Source organism: Herpailurus yagouaroundi, unplaced genomic scaffold, assembly GCF_014898765.1.
Source record: "Herpailurus yagouaroundi ecotype Mexico unplaced genomic scaffold, PumYag 221, whole genome shotgun sequence".
Taxonomy (NCBI): Eukaryota; Metazoa; Chordata; class Mammalia; order Carnivora; family Felidae; genus Herpailurus; species Herpailurus yagouaroundi.
In genome coordinates this window covers 11203626-11226174 of record NW_024412452.1, presented here as the reverse complement: position 1 = coordinate 11226174, position 22549 = coordinate 11203626, and the positions used below count along the sequence as shown (strand labels likewise).

The 22549-nt window shown below is 35.0% G+C and overlaps 1 protein-coding gene across 9 annotated transcripts in view; it reads right to left on the bottom strand.

Annotated features, from left to right (window-relative positions):
* EXOC6B (exocyst complex component 6B) overlaps window positions 1-22549 on the bottom strand; it is a 616421-nt gene that overhangs the window by 431273 nt on the left and 162599 nt on the right. The window lies entirely within an intron of this gene.

The following is a 22549-nucleotide window of genomic DNA, read 5'->3' as shown; positions in this document are numbered from 1 at the left end:
TGTCCATGTGATAGAATGGAAAAGAGACAGACAAATTCACAGTTATAGCTGGAGATTCCACACCCTTATCTCAACAACTGGTAGAACAAGTGAACAGGAAATCAGCAAGGATATAGAACTCAACCATGCCATCAACCAACAAGAGCACATTTACAGAACATTCCTCATTAACAGCAAAATATCCATTCCTTTCAAGTATCCACAGAACTAAGACAGACCATATTCTGAGCCATAAAACACATGTCAACAAATTTAAAAGAACTGAAATTATATAGTGTGAGCTCTGAAAACAATGTATCTCCCACATACTTAGAAACTAAGCAAAACACTTCAAAACAACACATGAATCAAGAGAAAGTATCAAAGGAATTTAAAAATACACTGACCTGAATGAAAATGTAAATAAAGTACATCAAAATGTGTGGGACACAGCTAAAGCAGTAGAGAAATTCATAGCACTAACTGTACACATCAGGAAAGAGGGAAAAAAATCTCAGATCGATAATCTAAAATCCCACCTCAAGAAACAAAAAGAAGAACAAAATAAACCCAAAAAAGCAGAAGAAAGGAAATAATAAGGATAAAAGCGAAAATCAATTAACTTGAGAACAGGAAAATAACAGAGAAAAAAAAAAACCAATGAAACAAAAAGGTGCTTCTTTGATGAAAATATCAATCAACAGACTTCTAAGAATAAAATGAAAAAAAAAAAAAGGCATTAAGTCAGGAATGAACCAGGGGATATCACCACAAACTGTGCTAACATGAAAAGACTAATAAGGGAACATTACAAATAACTCTACACATATAAATTTCATATAAATTTGACAACATAGATGAAATGGATCGACTCCTTGAAAACTACACACAAAAATCAAACTGTAGCACATTCATAACATGAAGCAATGTATCTCAAGGACTGAAAAAAAAACTAATCCCAAAAAGTCATACACTGGATGATTCTATTCACATAACATTCTCAAAATAAATAAATAAACAGAAACAGATTAATGGTTTCCAGTGGCTGGGGATGGGTAAGATGGGTGAGAGGAGGAGGTGGGTGTGACTAGGAATGGGTAGCATGAAGGAATTCTTTGTACTTAATGGAATAGTTGCGTACCTTGACTGCAGATTGAGGTGGTAGTTATAGAAATCTACATATGTGATAAAATAACATAGAAACACACAAACACACACACTTCAATTCCCTGGTCTTAATATTGTACTATAATTATGTAAGCCGTAACCACTCAGGAAAGTGTATAAAGGGTATATCAGACCTCTCTATTATCTCTGCAACTTAATGTGAATCTATAATTATTTCAAAATAAAACATTTTGTAAAAAGAACATATGACAGACACTGTATGTAGCTCCAATGCCTAAAATATCTACTATCTGTATTTACTCTCTTGACCTTTATACAAAATGTTTGCCAACACCGGATGCAGAGTATTTGGGACTGGAGAGAAAACTGACAAAAAAATGGGAACAAGAAAATAATCTCGGAGACTATTTCATCTCTCCTGAAAATGCTATACATATGCTAAGCAATAAAATTCTGAATCCTTAACTTTAAGAATAATGGTCATCTAAAGATAAGTATTATCCAAGTATTCACTGAAAAAGTGAATTGAATAAAATCGGTGAATGACTAAGCAAATGAATAACGACAAAAACAACTGCCAATTTTTACTGAATGCTACTGTGTACGAGGAATTACACTAAGGACTATCTAATACTTAATCTGCTTTAAACCTTCAACTACCATTTGAGTTAGGTTTATTACCTTAAACTGTAAATTACAAAAGTTAAATTCCTCACCCAAAGCCTATTAGAAACTGTAGAACAGGAATTCAAAATTCAAGTAGTCTGACCCACAAAGCCTTCAGTTCTTTGTCTTTTTAATTTGAGAGAGAGAGGAGGAGGAGGAGGGGGTGGAGGGAGGGGGAGAGACAGAGAGAGACAGAGAGAGAGAGAGAGAGAGAGAGAGAGAGAGAGAGCATCCTAAGCAGGCTCTACACTGAGCCCCACCATACAGGGCTCAATCTCACAACCCTGGGATCATGAACTGAGCTGAAATTAAAAGCCAAATACATAACCCGCTGAGCCACCCAGGCGCCCCACCTTCAATCCTAATCCATGATGCAACACTGCCATTATTACACTATCCTCTACCTTCATCTGTGAGTGGACAACCAAATAAGATGTAGGAAATTAAATTTAATACCAAAATGAAGTAGCTGGACCTAAACGGATATAAATTTAATTGACCTTTGAAAAGGCACTTGAAAGGAAAACCTCTGAAGACACAATTATTCTAAGTATAACTAATTGATTAGAAGATGTTACAACAATTTATTTAGTGAGCATTGAAGTTTATAATTGCAATACCTACACTTATTAAGCCTAAAAAAAAAAAATCAATGCTTTCATTCTACTTGAAAACAAAATATAAGTATGACACAATAATATATAGATCCAGGTATAATATGGTCTGCCTCTGGCAAGGATATGAATTAAATAACTTCTAAAAGTCTCTTCTAAATGATCCACAATTTCTACTTTGTAATTTATGCATTTTATAAATGAGTCACCATATGTTACTTTTCCAAATTTCTATAAAACAAAACCATACATTGCCAGGTAACAGAATTCTGATATACATCATATTAAATTTCAAATTTCCTCCCTAAAATAAGAAAACAAAACTGAGTGATTATACCTAATAAACACAGCAGTTGGAAAGTCAATCTTTAAAAAAACAAGCGGGGGGAGGGGGTACGGGGGTGTGCAAGACAGTGGGTTAAAAAAAAAAAGTGTAACCATCTGGCAACCATACAATATTTGAGAAAATGTTAGTGTTCTAATTGAGATCTAATTGAGTTTGATTTACTTGTCAAGATAATTGCTTCAGTATTAATTAAATATGTCTCCTGCAGCTGCAGAGAAAGCTAAACCTTACATTCTGCTGATTATATAGGATACACATCATTCATTCAAGTCAACATTACTAGGCTCATGTTACCCCCAAAATAGCTCTCTATATATTGATTATTAACATCTCAGATTTTGACAGTATTTTCTCCATAAATTAAGGTTACAGTTTCTTAAATCTTGAGAGGAAACTGGTGAGGCTACCTAGAGATTGGTCAGAAAACTATTCACTTATCAACAATATTCAATTCTAAACAGCGCTTTCAGAAGAGAAAATTTAGTTTCAAATCCCCTTAGTATCTGAGGCACTACAATTATCTGTATTTTATCCACTAACAAAATTAACACCATTTCTTTACAATATTTCTTACTTATAAGATTTTTTTGCAAATTAAAACAAAAAAAAAATTGGCCCTTCCCATGGTCTCATACAATAAGTAATTCCAGAATTTCTTGGCAGTTGTTAAAATTTCCCCCCAGATATTGAATTTAAATTCTGCTATAGAATCAACCAAATTATTTATCCTCTTTAAATGGTGGACAGCTCATCAATATTCTTAGAAAATTAACTGTGCATGTATATACTTAAAGATAGTTATTAGATCGTCCTAATTTTCAGGCTACTTATACTCCTCTCAATTCCTTTAATTTTGCCTCACTGGTTCTACTTTCTAGCTCTTTAATCATCAGGGTAATTCTCTTCCAAATCTTTTCTAAGTTTGTCTTCTGGTAGAACAGAGAGTAAAGAGAATTCCAGTCTAATCAGAACACATTACATGAATTATACTTAGGACCCATCCATCAGTACATCTCTACATCTCATCTTCATGTTTTATTTTTCATCCATTCATTCACTCAGTCATCAACAATTATTTCTGAAGCTCCCACTCTATACTAGGTACTGATCCCTATGAGGATGTAGTCAAATGGGTTAATATAGACAAGGAAAGAGGCAAATAAAAAGCAATGTGGAAGGTCCGACGTTAAGAAAAGTAAAGAATGCCATGGAAATACACAGGAAGGGTACTTAACACAGAATTAACACAGAAAGTAGTACAGGGAAGAAGAATCTTGGAAAAACTTCCCCAGAGGAAACAATATTATGTTGAAGTCACCAGGAGTTAGCCAGGCCAGGGGTGAAATAGCAGGGTAAGTCCCACAAACAGTGTGTGGGGGGGGGGGGGGGAGTGTTGAGACCTGAATGGGGAAACTAAAATGTATTTTACAAGAACTAAGACAAAAGGAGCTTAGAATGTCTGTAAAGTAGAAGGGGGGAATTATAAAAGACAAGCAAGAGAGGAAAGAGTCTGGATTTTATCCTGGCAGCTAAAGACACATTAAGTGCTTAATGCTTCAAATTTGATTTTTACAAAGATTACTCTGGCTGCTGTGTAAAGAATGGATTGGAAAGGAACAAGACTGGAGGTAAGGGAACAAGACAAAGGTCTATTCCAGGAACTCAACAATGAAATTATAACAGACTAGGTTGACGGAATGGCAGAAGGAATGCCAAGCTGAGGAAAGATAAAGAAATATTTAGAAAGTAAAATTGATCTTTATAACTGATTGCATGTGAAAGGTAATAGGGGAGAAAGGAATCATGTATACTTGAGATTTTTAGTTCTCACACCAAACCTGAAAAGAATTAAGACTTCTTCTACCTTATCATTTGGTTTTTTAAATTGTTTCAATTTGTTCCTTCATTTAAAACTCTTTTCATTATGGAAAGTTTTTAAAAACACAGATTAACAAAAAGTATTTAAATCACCCACATTTCCATTATACAAAATAACCACAGTAAACATGTTGGTGTAATACTATTTCGACTTTTTTTTTTCAAATCCATTTTATTCAACTCACTTATAAAGTAGAATCATATTATAAACAGTTTTATAATCTTCATTCTTTCCCTAAATATTTATCTAAAAAAGTGGTTCTCAAAATATGGTCAGTCCCCAGATGAGCAACGTCAACATCACCAGGTGCTGATCAAGAGCAACTTCATGGCACCTCAGACCTGGCAAATCAGAATTTCTGAAAAGAGGGTCCTAGTAACCAAGTAACCTTCAACCTAGTAACTTTCAAACCTGAATGTGCCTCAGTTCTAGAACACCATTCAGCACATTCTCCCACTGTTTAAACATGAAATAATTTATTTAATGGTGGACATTTAGGTAGTTTCCAATTTTTACTGACATAGTGCAGTATATATCCTTATATCTAGATCATTGGACACATCCTTGATTTTAAGTGGGCTAATTCCTCAACCTTGAAATTCTAGGTAAAAGCTTTTTTTTTTTTTTAATTTTTTTTTTCAACGTTTATTTTTGGGACAGAGAGAGACAGAGCATGAACAGGGGAGGGGCAGAGAGAGAGGGAGACACAGAATCGGAAACAGGCTCCAGGCTCTGAGCCATCGGCCCAGAGCCCGACGCGGGGCTCGAACTCACGGACCGCGAGATCGTGACCTGGCTGAAGTCGGACGCTTAACCGACTGCACCACCCAGGCGCCCCTAGGTAAAAGCTTTTAATGTGTGTTCTCAAATTTTCTCTCACTGACTAATATTTCCTCCAATCAGAAGTATGTGAGAATCGCTGTCTCTCTACATTCTTGGTCACAGTATATTACCACTTTTTGAAAATCCCTGCCAGTTTCATAGGTGACAAATGACATCATATTAGAGTTTTAAAGTATATTTTATGGAAGTTGCCTTCTTTTGTAAGCAATCTGTTCATACTTTTTGCCCATTTTTTATGGGGCTCTTGTCTTTAGAGTTCTCTAAAACTAAACATGTTAACTATTTATTTATGTTCCAGAATACAAATGCTTTCCAGTTGTTTTGCCTGTCTGGATTTTTTCAGACATGATTTTTTTAAACTAACATTTTGCATTGGTGTGGTACATGTGTTACAACTGATGAACCAATAATGACAAATTATTTTTAACTAATACAGTTAATACTACAGTTCTGTGGGTTTTGACAAATGTATAATGTCGTATATCTACCATCATAGTATCATACAGAATAGTTCATTCTTCTAAAAATCCCCTATGCTCTACCTACTTATCACCCCCCACACTAGCACTGATCTTTTTACTGTTCTCCCATAGTTTTGCCTTTTCCAGAATGTCATATAGTTGGAATCATACCACATGTATGTAGTCTTTTCAGACTGGCTTCATTCCCTTAGCAATATGTATTTAAGGTTCTTCCATGTCTTTTCATGGCTTACCAATTCTTTTTTTTTTTTTTTTTTTTTTTTGGTGCTGAACAGTATCCCATTGTCTGGGGGGAAAAAACACAGTTTATACATTCACCTACTGAAGGACACCTTGGTTGTTTCCAAATTTTGTCAATGATGAATAAAGTTGCTATAAACATTCAGGTGCGGGTTTTTGTGTGCAAACGCATATTTTGGGGAAAAACCTCGAAGCATGACTGCTGGACCATATGGTAAGAGTGTATTTAGTTTTTTAAGAAACTGCCAAACTGGCTTCCAAAGTGGCTGGACCATTCTGTATTCCCACCAGCAATGAATGAAAGTTCCTGTTGCTTCATATCATCAATGGCATTTGGTACTGTCAGTGTTTTAAATTTTAGCCACTCTGGAGCACCTGGGTGGCTCAGTCGGTTAAGCGTCCGATTTCGGCTCAGGTCATGATCTCATGTCCATGAGTTCGAGCCCCGCGTCGGGCTCTGTGCTGACACTGCAGAGCCTGGAGCCTGTTTCAGATTCTGTGTGTCTCTCTCTCTCTCTGACCCTCCCGCATTCATGCTCTGTCTCTCTCTGTCTCAGAAATAAACAAACTTTAAAAAAAAAATTTTTTTTTTTAATTTTTAGCCATTCTACCAGGTGTGTAGTGTATCTCATCATCTTTTGCAATTCCCAACTGACATATGACACACAGCCATCTTTTCATATGCTAATTTTCAAATGTTAGTATCTTCTCTGACAAAGTGTTCAGCGCTTTTGCCAATTTTTTATTTTTTTATTTTTTTAAATATGAAATTTATTGTCAAATCGGTTTCCATACAACACCCAGTGTCATCCCAACAGGTGCCCTCCTCAATACCCATCACCCACCCTCCCCTCCCTCCCACCCCCCATCAACCCTCAGTTTGTTCTCAGTTTTTAAGAGTCTCTTATGTTTTGGCTCCCTCCCTCTCTAACCTTTTGTTTTTCCTTCCCTTCCCCCATGGTCTTCTGGTAAGTTTCTCAGGATCCACATAAGAGTGAAAACATATGGTATCTGTCTTTCTCTGCCTGACTTATTTCACTTAGCATACACTCTCCAGTTCCATACAAGTTGCTACAAAAGGCCATATTTCATTCTTTCTCATTGCCACATAGTATTCCGTTGTGTATATAAACCACAATTTCTTTATCCATTCATCAGTTGATGGACATTTAGGCTCTTTCCATAATTTGCCTATTGTTGAAAGTGTTGCTATAAACATTGGGGTACAAGTGCCCCTATGCATCAGCACCCCTGTATCCCTTGGGTAAATTCCTAGCAGTGCTATTGCTGGGTCATAGGGTAGATCTATTTTTAATAATTGGGCTGTTTAACTTATTGTTGAGTTATAAAAATTCTTTGTATATTTTGGATACAGGTCCTTTATCAGATGAAATATTCTCTCCCAGTCTGCAACTGACCTTTCACTTTTGATAATAAGACATAGGTTTTTAAATTTGTAATGAAATCTGCCAAATTTTTTCCAGACACCATTATACTTCTTCTAATAATCATGTTTAGAAATCCTCCTTGACTTCAAGAATAATAGTCAATCATATTGTCCAGTACTTTGATGATTTCTCACATTAATTCTTTAATCCACCTGTACTGTTTATGTGCCACAGTGAACCCTTTAGTCTTCTTACTAGTAATTTAAAATGCTGCCTCTATCATATATCAGTTTCTTAAATGTACTAGGGTTTGTTTATGTACTTTCTATTCCAGTCTATTGTTCTATCATTACTGTATGCTGTAACTTTATATATTTTCATATGTTAGCAGCAAATCAATAATACATACCACAAAAGCCACACACCATTATTCATGGTACTATGATTATAGCTACTCCACCAAGTGAATTCTGGAATCACTTTTTCATTTTACCCAAAAGAATTTCATTTCATTGTGACCTTCATTAGAACTATGTTAAATTTATGATTTCCCATTCATCAACATAGTCTCTTCATTTATTAAAGTCTTACTTCATGTCCCTTAATAATGTTGATTGCTCATTTTTTCGCACAGATCCTACATCTTCCTTGTTAGTTTCATTAAGTTCTTTAATTGTCTTATTGTTTCCTAGGAAGTACACATATATTTGAGTATGTGTAGTTGTTGTCAATGCTTTTGTATATAGTATGTTTTTTTTCCCATTTTTTCTACTTGTAATTTCTTACATATGGTAAAGCACTGATTTATATATATATATTGACTAGTCACTAATCTCTCATTAGTTCAAATCATTTTCCAAGTGATTTTCTTGGGCTTATCCAATAAATGGCATTGTATTGCAAGTTAAAATAAATAATTCTTCTCCTCTTTATTTTTTGCACAATTCATTTCATATTCTTCTTTCATTGCAATGATTGAAGTTCTATCAAGTATTGAACAGTGGAGCACCTGGGTGGCTTAGTCAGTCAAATGGCCAACTCTTAATTTCAGCTCAGGTCATGATCTGACAGGTCATGGGATGAAGCCCTGAGTTGGGTTCCACCATGAAAGTGGGAGCCTGCTTGATATTCACACACTCTCTCTCTCTCTCTCTCTCTCTCTCTCTCTCTCTCCCCCTCCCTCCCCCACTCACATGTGTACATATGCACATGTCTCCCAAAAATAAACTTTAACAACAAAATGTTGAACAGTGATAATGGTAAAGAGTACACTGTCTTATTTCATAATATTAAAAATTTGTATTCCATAATAAGCCCTAGTTATAATGAAATCATATTTTAATAAACCACTGAATCTCCATCTCCCTTATAGCTTATACCTAGCTTATACACATTCTTTTCTCTCTACTCTAAGTTTGCATCTACATGTCTTTCTAGTTTCCTCTGACTTTATATTAAATCCAAATCCTATCATCCTGTGATGATCTCCCAACTTCTTCAATGTGATATCTTCTTTACATTTATTCAGGTCAGTAACAAAACTACCCAACAACCACAGAACCATTACCAACTCTTTGGTAAAGCCTGTTCTGCAAAATATTAAAGTCAGAAAATGAAGGGAAATTAAATGTGATAACCACTTTATGAATAGGAAAAGCTGATTAACTTTTGAGCTGAGAAGACACAGAAATACTACTTTTCAACAGATTTTACTGCCATAGTACAAACCACATCAAAAATCTGTCATAGTGGGGCTCCTGGGTGGCTCAGTCAGTTAAGCGTCCAACTCTTAATTTTGACTCAGTTCATGATCTTATGGTTCATGGGAATGAGCCCATGTTGGCCTCTGCGCTAAAAGTTCAGAGCTTCCTTAGAATTCTCTCTCTCTCTCTCTCACTCTCTCTCTGCCCCTCCCCTACACACTCCCTCTTTCTCTTTCTCTCTCTTTCAAAATATAAATAAACTTAAAAATATGTCATAGTGACTTCAAAAATAATTCGTATCACTCACCAAAATAATGTTGCTTTTTTTAGCCAATAACAGAGTAAACGTTTCTCAAGAAAAAATATTCTTCCTATCATTTTTTGTGATTAATCAAGTGAAACTTTGCAACTATCAGCAATGACCAAATGACAGAGATTTTCTTCTTTGTTGCTAAAAATGATCTAATTACAGTCTCTATTGCTTACCTGTTGGAGCAAAATAAAATTCCATGAAAATAAGCCATACACATCCCCCCCCACACACACACACCTTATCTATATAATAGATATAAATTTTTATATATATACATATGTATATACATGCACATATATTATGCATACCTCATATATAATTATAAAATATTTCATATATATAATTCCACAGAAAAAAGAAAAAAATACTTTTATAATCATTATGCCTTTTTCTAGAAAGCAATATATTAGAGCAATATCTTTCAATTGATACTGAGTTGAAAGGGACTTTGAAAAATCATCTAGTTTTTTTATCGTGATAAGGACCAGCTGAAGTACAGAAGTACTGAACCACTACACTGTATACCCGAAAGTAATATAACACTGTATGCTAACTGTAGTTAAAATTAAAACTTAAAAAAAAAAAAAATTAGTGCACCAAAAAGATAAAAACAAACAAAAAATCATCTAGTTTTACCATTAACCCTGAATACAGAAATATACTCTAAAGAAGGAATAATATCAACTGACTGGACAAAGTTATAGATTTAATACCTAACATTTACGAGCAACATTTAGCAGAGGCTTTATCGAATATAAACATTCCCATATAGATGCCTCAATGGGATATACCAAGCTTCCACAAGTAATGATTGTAGCATAGCTAGAAAAGAATCTAAATCTAAAGTATCTAAAGATACTAAGTATTAATAATATCAAAGGGCTATAGAGCTAGTGAAAGAACACTGGTTTACAATAAATCTTTGATAACATACCATTGCATAACATCCTGCATTTAATTTTTTAAAAACATACTTTTAGACATTAGATTTTCTTCCAGCTTTCAACCTACATAGAAGTCTTTAACAACTGTCTTCTAGGAAGTCTTATCTTATCCCCAAAAGGTGTATATATTGAATCCTGAGGTAAGTCTCCTATTTCTTTCACATTTATGATTACCTGGGTTAACTAAGAAAAACTCAAAGGAAATTAGTAACAGTCACTTGGGTTGAGGGGGACACTCGATTTTAAAACTGACATATAGAGTTTAACTCTGGTTTTGTCTTGTTATTTTTGGCTTCTCTAGAGATGTAAATTAAACAAAGTGCCTTTTCATATTTTCTGAATATATTAATTGCTTACATACTGGACATTGCAGGTAAGTAATTTCTTTTTCTCTCGTTCTCTCTTCTTCTTCTTCTTCTTTTTTTTTTTTTTTTTTTTTTTTGCATTTCTTGACCACACAACTTTCTAGCCGAGTTATCTTAAATTCAAAGCCCCCAAATATAATGCTCAACAGCTGTTATCACCCACACATCAAGACTGCCACAAATGCTCCAGCTACAAAAATATCTCAGCAAGTTAGCAGGCTGTATGATTTTATAGGTTAATTAAGCAGAAAAGAGGCTGAACATGTTTTCTTGGGTTTTACTCTACACGAACTGTCTTAAATACGTTCCAAGAAAGACACAAGGATACTGAGTGGAAACAAATAATACCATATATAAATAGTAATATAGAATTAATTCATTCTTTTCATTCACATATACTTGTCTTTTCAAAATTGTTAGCCCATGTAGAACCAAGTCTAAATCTAAATCCTACTCTACAATTGTTAACCATACTTCTGCCAACAATTTTCCTTAGGAGAACAAATATGATTTTCTTACTAACATGGGCCACATACTCAGTATCCAGAATTACTGAATGATTCAAACAATTAAGTAAAAGATCTGAGTAACCACTCCACACAAATGTCTGCTAGGAGCAGCGAAGTTTATGTAGAAACAATTGTAACTATGATCACTCACCCCAATAGCTGGGGAATATGAAGGTCAATTAAAAAAACTACAAGCATGCATTATAAATAACTGTATACTAACTTATTCAAAATGATCAATATTTTTTAATTCCCCAAACTTGTAGATTTTTTTAAAGATAAACTAAACAGAAAAATCAAGCAGACATCAGACTTCTACCATAAATGTCAGAAGACAATGGAGGAAAATAATTCTGAGGGGGAAAGCACATGACACAAGAATTCTACATTCCAAAAAAAATGGTTATTTGTGGGAGAAAAAATGAGGGGAGAAAATTATTTAGTTATACGATAGTTCCACAAGATTTTCATCCATGTAAATTCCAATGCATGTAAACTTAGCGAAAAAAGTATTCAAAGATGCACGTCAAACACAAAATGAATCAAAGAAAAACCAAAACATGGAGAAACTCCAGTGTCCAGTGCCTAGAAATGAGCACTGAAATATTTAACAAAACAACAGATTCAAATAATTGTTGAAAGCAAGATGACCAAAATTTAAAATTCCATTTATGTGTAGAAAGTGCCTTTCTAATTTGGCAATATTAAACTAGTTAACCTTCCCTGAGATGAGATATTTTGTTTGGAAAGGCTCCCAGTTTAAACGTACATATTTTCTGAGCATATCTTGGTCTATGAAACTTAATAGACATAAAGTAGACCAGAATAAAAGAATATACACACCATGCTCATAGCCGTGATGCCTCTATTATAAATATGTCTATTCATCCAAAAGTTAGAAATATAATGTAATTTTTTTTCCAAAATTTAACAAATTCTTATGAAATATAACTATATTTTCAAAGGAAATGTTAGAAAGGAAATGTTAGAAAACACCTCAAATCATTTTCAGCTAAAGAATAGTGAAAGGGAAGCTAAAGATCAGAGTATAGTATAAAGTGATGATAGCTGAAATAGTAGTATGCAATAGAAGAAAATGAATAGAATGGAAAAATCCAAAAACCGCTTAAGTTTGTAAAGGTAGCATTTCAAATTGGTGAGGAAAAGATTAATTATTTAATAAATGGGATAAATAAATAACCTTTGGTGAAAATATGAAACGCCAGGTTTCTATCTCATACTAAACAACTATACTATAAGAAAATAAAGGAGGGGCACCTGGGTAGCTGTCAGTTAAGGGTCCGACTTCAGCTCAGGTCAGGATCTCACAGTTCATGGGTTCGAGCCCTGCACCGGGCACTGTGCTGACAGCTCAGAGCCTGGAGCCTGCTTCAGATTCTGTGTCTCCCTCTCTATCCCTCCCCTACTCATTCTCTCTCTCTCTCTCTCTCTCTCTCAAAAATAAGTAAACATTTAAAAAGTTTTTTTAGGGGCGCCTGGGTGGCGCAGTCGGTTAAGCGTCCAACTTCAGCCAGGTCACGATCTCGCGGTCCATGAGTTCGAGCCCCGCGTCAGGCTCTGGGCTGATGGCTCAGAGCCTGGAGCCTGTTTCCGATTCTGTGTCTCCCTCTCTCTCTGCCCCTCCCTTGTTCATGCTCTGTCTCTCTCTGTCCTAAAAATAAATAAACGTTGAAAAAAATAAATAAATAAAATAAAAAGTTTTTTTAAAAACTACTTATTCTTGAAATGGACAAACACTTCATAACAGAAAACAAAGGAAAACCTCATTAGATATGAATACATAAAACTAAAATTCCTACTCATAAATGCAAAGGACCAAAAAAAGGGCAATTCACCAAAGAAGAAATAAATTTTTTTAATTGCAAATCAAAACAGCAAGATATCAATTTTTGCTTTTTATACTAGAAAATGTTTATTTTTTAAAAAACAAGGGGGTGCCTGCATGGCTCAGTCAGTTAAGCGATCAACTCTTGATTTCGGCTCAGGTCATAATCTCACAGTTCTTAAGTTCAAGACCCACATCAAGCTCTGTGTTGACAGTGCAGAGCCTACTTGGTATTCGATATCCCTGTCTTTCTGCCCCTCCTGCTTGCTCTCTCTATCTCTATCAAAATAATCGATCAATCAATCAATCAATCTGCCAGCTATAAATAAAAAGCCAAACTCATTCAGTACTGGTGAAACTAAAAATCTTTGTTTCAGGATGTTTATCACAGAACTATTTTCAAACAATTTTTAAAAACCCGTAAAACTGTCCAGAGATGACTACTACCATTTTGTTATATGTCCTTCCGGACATTTTTAACGTGTATGTGGGTATATGTATACGTGTACAAACATATTTGCATATATACATATACAAACATATATACATATTATCTTATAACCTGTTACTTGGTTTTTTTAATTAACAATACATCATCAATATCTATTTTATTAACTATTTAACCATGACTCTTCAATATTAGGTCTTCTTTTTTTCTGTCTCCAAATTCTCCTGGCTGAAATATGGATAGGACAAATAGAACTCAGTCATCTTGGACCTGGGTAGTACTGACAGATGGCAAAGCAACAAGTTAAAAAAAGTCTGGGTCTCTCATGATTTTGTGGAATAGTCAGTGAATCAGTCTTGGAGAGGCTACCTTAGGTTTTTACATAAAAGAAAAATAGAGGGGGCGCCTGGGTGGCGCAGTCGGTTAAGCGTCCGACTTCAGCCAGGTCACGATCTCACGGTCTGTGAGTTCGAGCCCCGCGTCAGGCTCTGGGCTGATGGCTCAGAGCCTGGAGCCTGTTTCCGATTCTGTGTCTCCCTCTCACTCTGCCCCTCCTCCGTTCATGCTCTGTCTCTCTCTGTCCCAAAAATAAATAAACGTTGAAAAAAAAATTTAAAAAAAAAAAAAAGAAAAGAAAAATAGAGTACCCATTTAATATTAGCTATAATCATTATTGAAGAATATATTCCCACATAAAAATTGTTCACAATTCACTACAGTACTAGATTTTAAAAACTAGAATCATAAGAACATTCACCAAAATATTATCAGTGGTCACTTCTAAGCACTAATTATAAAACACAATTTTCATGTTATTTATTTCCCAAATGTCCTGCACTAAGCAAGCACTACTTTTGAAATTTGAAAAATTATATGGATAATTGAAATAAGGCAATAGACATTGGAAAATAAAGTCCAAAGAATAGGTTAACTATCCAGTCCTGCTCTTTAGTTCTAACTTTCTCTATAACTATACTGAAGGTCACACAAAAACATCCTCAAGGAACCAATACAGACATTGGTCCTTTAAAGGATCAATGTATTCTGAGACAGTCAAAGAGAAACAACAGAGATGGAAGAAATCAAAATAATTTATAAAATAGTGGGGAAAAAAACTAGTTTAAAAAAAAGACAAAATCAGGGCACCCGAGTGGCTCAGTCGATTAAACATCTGACTCAATTTCGGCTCAGGCCGTGACCTCACAGTTCCTGAGATCAAGACCTGCATCGGGCTCAATGCTGAGAGTGAAGTCTGCTTGGAATGCTCTCTCTTCCTCTCTCCCTCTCTCTCTCTCTCTCTTTGCCCCTGCCCTGCTAGCACACATGTGCTCTCTCAAGCTCTTTCGTTCTTTCTTAAAATAAATATTTTTTTGCCTGGGTGGCGCAGTCGGTTAAGCGTCCGACTTCAGCCAGGTCACGATCTCGCGGTCCGTGAGTTCGAGCCCCGCGTCAGGCTCTGGGCTGATGGCTCAGAGCCTGGAGCCTGTTTCCGATTCTGTGTCTCCCTCTCTCTCTGCCCTTTCCCCATTCATGCTCTGTCTCTCTCTGTCCCAAAAATAAATAAAAAACGTTGAAAAAAAAAATTAAAAAAATAAATAAATAAATATTTTTTTAAAAAATACAAAATTAACTTAAAAATCTAAAACCAATAAAAGTTCAACAATTTAGGCCAAATACCACTTAATGGCAACAAGTGAACCACAGATATCTGTCTGTTAAAATAATTTGTAATTATTGTTAGTTTCATGGCTGAACCCCATTTTTTTTTCAAATATTATAATGGACCTGGGGAAGAGCATGAAGTTTCAACAGCAATGCTCCCTCCCTCCACTGCCTTTTCCCCGTCACAGAATTCTGCCCCTTTCATATTCCTGACATTGTGGTACTGGAGCCAACAAAGGGCTTTTGCTTGCTTTTCCTAAGTGACTGGCCATTTGATTGTTACAAGTCTGACTGACAAGAAAGAGAGAAAAACAGACTGAGAAATACAAAAACATTTTCTAATAAGTGTATATATCATTATAGAGATAGTAATTTTCTTTTTTTTTTCTTCTTTTGCAAATATACTTTGTTTTTAGCCGTGGTTACTGTTGTACCACCCCACCCCAAAAATCAGGAGATATCTTTAATTTAACAAACAAAACAAAACTCTACATTCTCTTAGAAACTGCCAGGGGGGATAAATCACACTTCTTTTAATCACACAAAGATGAAAATTACCCATGTTTTCTTTTTTTAACCTTGGGTGATAGAAAATTCAGGGTAAGGTTACAAACAGAAATGTAGTAACTTTCAGTAGATCAATTTCCTGGTATAATTATTTCCTCTTCCTTTTAGTTATGCGTCCTATCCACTATCATTTTCATTATGATATTACTGCTCATTTAACCCCACTATTTGTAGGTCTCTGTCTTTTCCCAGGAGTACCTCAAATTATCTTAGGAAGTAGGTAGAAGCATATAATAAATTAATACACAAATTGGAATATATACAATATGAAAATAATGCAATCTTTTGGCCACAGCCCAAATTCCTAAAAAACGATCTAAAATGAGATATTATCCTCTCAACTGAAGAAGATAAAAATCACACAAAAGCAAATCTCTCCACAGGATCTCTATCCTTCAAGTGACTGCTGATCTTTTACCAACTGTATTAACAAGCAAAATCCTTCCCACCTACCCGTGCTTCATGTTACACGGAATTCCTACAATTCTTCTTATTTAGTCCTGAGAAAGGAAGTGAAAGAATTGTCTGCACATCCATATTTTATTTCCTCAAGCCTACTTAAGTGTTCTTTATCTTGTTAGTCAAATGCTAACAGACTCCTGTGAGGTTTTTGTTTTGTTTTGTTTTGTTTTGTTTGCATCCAAAATTTCACTATTGCAGTGACCACAATGCTGGCAAATGCCTCCTGAGCTGGAAGCAGAACAAGATTTAAAATAATTTATAAATAATCATTTCAAGAACGCATCTTTTCTTCTTTTATCCCACAAAAGACAGCATTTTCTTCAGGACCCACAAACTGTCAACTTCTCAGCATACCCCAAATCCCACTTAGGTCTCTATTGTAAACAGTGTAGTATTTCGCTACCACATCAATAAATAAAATTCTTGAAAGAATCATTTTGTGTTTGATTCACATTTGTTCTGCATATGCCAATGAACCTAAGGTATTTGTAATGTTAAGCTCTTAAAGGCCTTAGCTAACAAAAGAGTCAAGCAATCTGAAAACAGCAAAAGATCTATCCCATATAGATCAATCTGGACAAAACCCAAAATAAGGAATCAAATCATAAAGTGATACAATATTCTCCTTTACTACTCTATCTCACTCTCTGCTTTAGTAAACTTTTATTAGTGAGGAGTGAAGAGTTGGCTATTAAAACTCCATTTGCAGATAGGCAGCTCTACCCTAAGTCTTAAAACTATGATTCACCTAACCAAAAAGTTGAAAGAAATAAAGCCTATAATAAGTTACAGTTGAGCCTTTAAATATGCAAGGATGAGGGGGAGCCGATCCCCAATAGTCAAAACTCCACATATAACTTGAATCCCCAAAAACTTAACTACAATAGCCTACTGTTGGCCAGAAGCCTTACCAATAACATAAACAGTTAACACATTTCGTATGTTATACGTATTATACACTGTATTCTTCCAAGAAAGGAAACTAGAGAAAAGAAAATGTTATTAAGAAAATCATAAGGAAGAGAAAATACAAAAAAAAAAAAAAAAAAGAAAAACATTTACTGCACTGTATCTATCAAAAAATCCATTTATAAGTGGACTCATGAGTCCAAACCCCTGTTTTCAAGGTCAACTGTAATGACCTTATATTATAGACATGAAGCTCTTTCTAATGGCACAAAGAACTAACCTATGGTACCTTGGAATTTCCTTCAGGAGTAGTGCACAAACACTATCTTGATTCAGTGCCCCCTAACAACAACTTTGTCTTCATTAGTGCACTTGCCTGTTAAGTGCTGTATCACAAAATATTTTCAATTATAAATATGGCAACATCATGAGCTCATTCACTCTTGATTACTTAGACTATGCATAAGAGAGATGGTTCAGCTCAATCTCCATAAAATTCCATTGATGGAGTCCAGTTTCAAGTAAAACTGAGTAAGCATACTCAAACTATGACTCCCACTGAATATAGCTATAAAATCTGGGCAGAAGGCAGAGAGCAGCTATTTTAAGGACTTTGAAAAGTAAATAGTAGCAGGCTGACTAGGGAAGAAGACCAGGATTTGAAGTACCACCAAGCTAACAGTAAATTAACCAATTATCTTTTTTTTTTTTTTTTTTTTTTTTTTTTTTTAACTTCTGTTATCTCCAAGCTTGGACTCAATGTACCAGAAACCCGGAAGTGGGCCTTGAAGCTTCAGGACCATCCCTCAGTTTTAGCCCAAGGAACAGAAAAGGTACTACCTAATGCTCAGTGAGAACAGGAATATCCCACGTTTCTTCTCTTTTTCTTCTCCATCCCACCACAACCTATAAACAATCTCTAAGCAATAGTGGCACTGGTCACTAATGGGAGTCCACAGGAGCTAAAACTCTAAGGGAAAGCAGGAACCTTTCCCTCCATATAGTGGAGCTGTGGTCCTAACAGGGTGGGGCCAAACAGCATGCTTTTTTCTTTCTATCTTCTCACTCACTCTGTGGCTCAGGACGAGGGGGCAGGTAGAAAAGTCTAAAGCAAAGCAAAGTAACAAATGCCCCAGTTTTCTAGTCAGAAGATTAAAAAAAAAAAAAAAAAAAAAAAAAAGCTAGGGAACTGAAAAGTACCTGGTCAATGCAATAAGACAAGAATGAAAAAGTAAAGGCATACAGATTAGAAAGAAAAAAAAATAAAATTGTCACTATTCACCCACAATGTGATTATCTACCTAAAAAAATACCAAAGAATCTTTTTTATAAAAAAATCCTCCTACGGTAGAAAAGTTGAGTTTGGCAAGCTTGCAAGATATAAAGTCAACATACAAATATCAACTGTACTTCTATAAACTATCAATAACAATTGAAAACTAAAAAAATTTAGTATCATTTACAATAGCAAACGAAGTATGAAATAATTGGTTGAAATCTAACATACATACACAGGACATATAGGATGAAAATTACAAAATACTAATAAAAGATATCAAAGGAGACCTAAATGAATGGAAAGACATACCGTATCTGTGGATTAGAAGACTAAGCCTAATAAAGATGTCAATTCTCCCCAAATTGAATCATAGATTCAGTGAAATTATAAGTAAAATCCCAGCACAATTTTTTGTAGATATTGACAAGCTGGTTCTAAAATTTATATGGAAAAGCAACGGAACAAGAATATTTTTTTTAATTTGGAAAAAGAAGAATAAAGTGCGAAGAAACATACTACATACTTTTAAGGCTTACTTTAATGCTACAGTAACCAAAACAGTATACGATTGGTGAAAGGATAGACACATACACCAAAAGAACAGAAATGACAGAAACAGACTCAACACAAACATGGCCATTTGATCTTGGACAAAGGTACAAAAATTATTCAATGAGAAAAGACAGTCTTTTCATCATATGGTGTTCAAACAACTAGACATCCACATGTCCGAGAAACAAAGAATTCTTAGACATGACAATGAAGTCCTCAGACATGACCCCAAAACCATGATCCATTTTTTAATAATCTGATATACTGCGCTTCATCCATATTAAATGTTTTTGCTGTGTAAAAGATACTGTATAAAAAAATTTTAACAAGCTACAGACTAGGAAAAGATATCTGCAAATCACATATCTGATAGACAACTTGTATCCAGACTATATAAAAAACTCCCAAAATTCAAAATAAGAAAACAAAAAGCCCAATTTAAAAATGGGCAAAATATTCGAGCAGACACTTCACCAATAAGAACACCTGGATGGCACAAAAAGATGCTCAAGATCATTAGTCAGTGTAGACAGATCAATTCAAACCATGATAACATCACTACACATCTAAGACTCCGAGGGAAAAAACTACCAAGTGCTGGTAAGGATATAGAGCAACTGGAACTCGCAAACACGGCTAGTGGAGCATGCTGAGAACAGTCTAGTCACTTCCTTAAATGTTAAACATATACCTACCTTATAATCCAGCAATCTCACTCCATTATATTTACCCTACATAAAAGAAAACTTAGGTTCACACAAAATCCTGTACACAACTGTTTATAGTAGCTCTATTAAAAACTGAAACAACCCAAGTCCCTTTGACAGTTGGTTGGATAAACAACTTGTGATACATCCGTACAACAGACTAATACTCAACAAAAAATAGGAATGAATTACTAATACAATGATTTGGATGAATATCAAAGACATTACGCTGAATGAAATACACCAGTCTCAAAAGTGTACATATGTACACCATTTATACCATCTATGTGACATTCTCAAAGAGACAAAACTATAGTGATGGAGAATATATCAGTGGTTGTCAGGGGTTAGGGATAAGGACAGGACTATAAGGGAAGAGCACAAAGGAATTTTAGAAATGAATAGCAGAAATATAGCTACTAATCCCAAAATGCTTTGAAAATAAAACACACACACACACACACACACACACACACACCCCTAAGTAACACACGGATCAAAGAAGACTCAAGAGAAACGTAAAGATATTCTGGTTGGGAGGGGGTTTAATGTTTATTTACTTATTTTGAGAGAGAGAGAGAAAGTGTACAGATGAGCATGCAGGCATGTGCATGAGCGGGGGGGGGGGGGGGGCAAGAGAGAGAGGAAGAGAGAGAATTCCTATGCGGAGGTCAACCCCACCACCGAGAGATCATGACCTGAGCCGAGATCAAGAGTGCAATGCTCATACCACTGAGCCACCCCGGAGCCCTAAGGATATTTGGTACTAAATGAAAGTACAACTTATCAAAATTTGTGTGATGAAGAAAAAGCAGTATGTACAGGGAAATTTAAAGCAACATGATTCCAAGTATCTGACATTATGAAAAAAGCAAAATTATGGAGATAGTAAAAAGATCAGTGGTTGCCAGGAAGCAGACAAGGGAGTGGAGGAGGAATGGACATGTGGAGCACAAGAGATTGTTAGAGCAGTGAACTATTCTGTATGATACTGAATAACAGACACATGTCACTACATATTTATTATCATATATATTTGCTATTTATATTCTTATAAAATCCATAGAATATACAACACAAAGAGTGAGCCTATGTAATGTAAACTATTAGTAATATTAATAATAAGATATCAATTTTGGCTCATCAATTATAAAAAAATGAACCACACTAATGTAAAGATAGAATGAAGTGGTATATGGAAATTCTCCATAGTTTCCTCTCAATTTAGTAAACTTGAAACTGCTCTTTAAAAAATCTGTTAATTTTTTTAAAAAGACAAAAAAAAAAACACTCATTATTCAAATCTGGAAAAGTAGCTATAAATCTTGGGAACATTAGTCACCAGAAACAATGCTGCAGCCACTACAAGCAACCAAGAAATTTTCACAATTCCCAAGAAACAAGTGAGAGGTTCACTACAAGCTTCCCTCACCCAAAACATAACTGTAATCTAAGCTAATAAAGACCAGTAGCCTTTTTATAAATTTTTTATAAAATAGAAGGGAAAAACAAAGTCAAAGAAGTGAGTCTGATTTATAAGGAAGCGGGTACTATTTTCATCATATTGCATTTATATGCTTCAGAGGAAAAAATATATATATATATACACACACACACATGAGAAATTAACACAAAGATAAAGATACTATGGCTAGGACCACAAACTGTTTGAATGTACACCTATCCAATTACAGAGACACCAAACAGTATCATTTCCTGATGATTCATAAAAAGTTCCAACATGACACTATAATCCACCATAGGTTTCTCCTCAAAATTCTTTAAAAGAAGAAGCACCAAAAACAAAGAGATCAATGTGCTATTATGCCTTAAACTAGGGATCTATACTCTGTATCAGAAAGGAGATAATTAAGAAATTGTGGAGGTCTGGTTATCACATTAACTGGTAGGTAGTGAGGCACTACGGGCAGTTAGTGGGCAATGCTAGGGATACTAGAAATCCTGGCATGTGTGGGATAGTCCTACAAAAGGAAGAAATGTCCCACATCACTCTCAACCATCTGATATCCCAGTGCACATTCACGTAATCCAAAAACCTCTGAACCCATAACTTAAAGCTTCTGTCTGCACAGCGTTAATATACACTGAACTTTCAGAAATGCAATGACTATGTTAATTGAGGGGAAATTGCATTCTGCGGTTTGTTCAGAACTTTACAAAGAGCTGTTCTCTAAATCAGAAAATCAAGCACCAATGGTAATGCTGCTTATGGTATTTAAATTGCAAATACAACATGCTGGTATGAGTCTGTATTACATCTCTAATATAGAAAGTTAACAAATTCCTGACTCTTTCATTATGCCTTTGATATATTCCATTATGTCTTCAAGTATTTTTAAATAGAATACTTAACTATTTGGCTATTGTTGATAATTTTGCTATAAACAACATGGTGAATGTATCCCTTCAAGTCAGCATTTTTGTATCCTTTGGGTAAATACCTAGTAGTGCAATTGCTGAATGGTAGGGTACTGCTATTTTTAACTTTTTGAGGAACCTCTATACTGTTTTCCAGAGTGGCTGTACCAGTTTGCATTCCCACCAACAGTGTAAGAGGGTTCCTGTCTCTCCCCAACTCCTGTTGTTCCCATGTTGTTAATTTTAGCCATTCTTACTGGTGTGAGGTGATATCTCATTGTAGTTGTGATTTCTATTTTGCCCATCAACTGATGAACGGATAAAGATGTGATATATGTA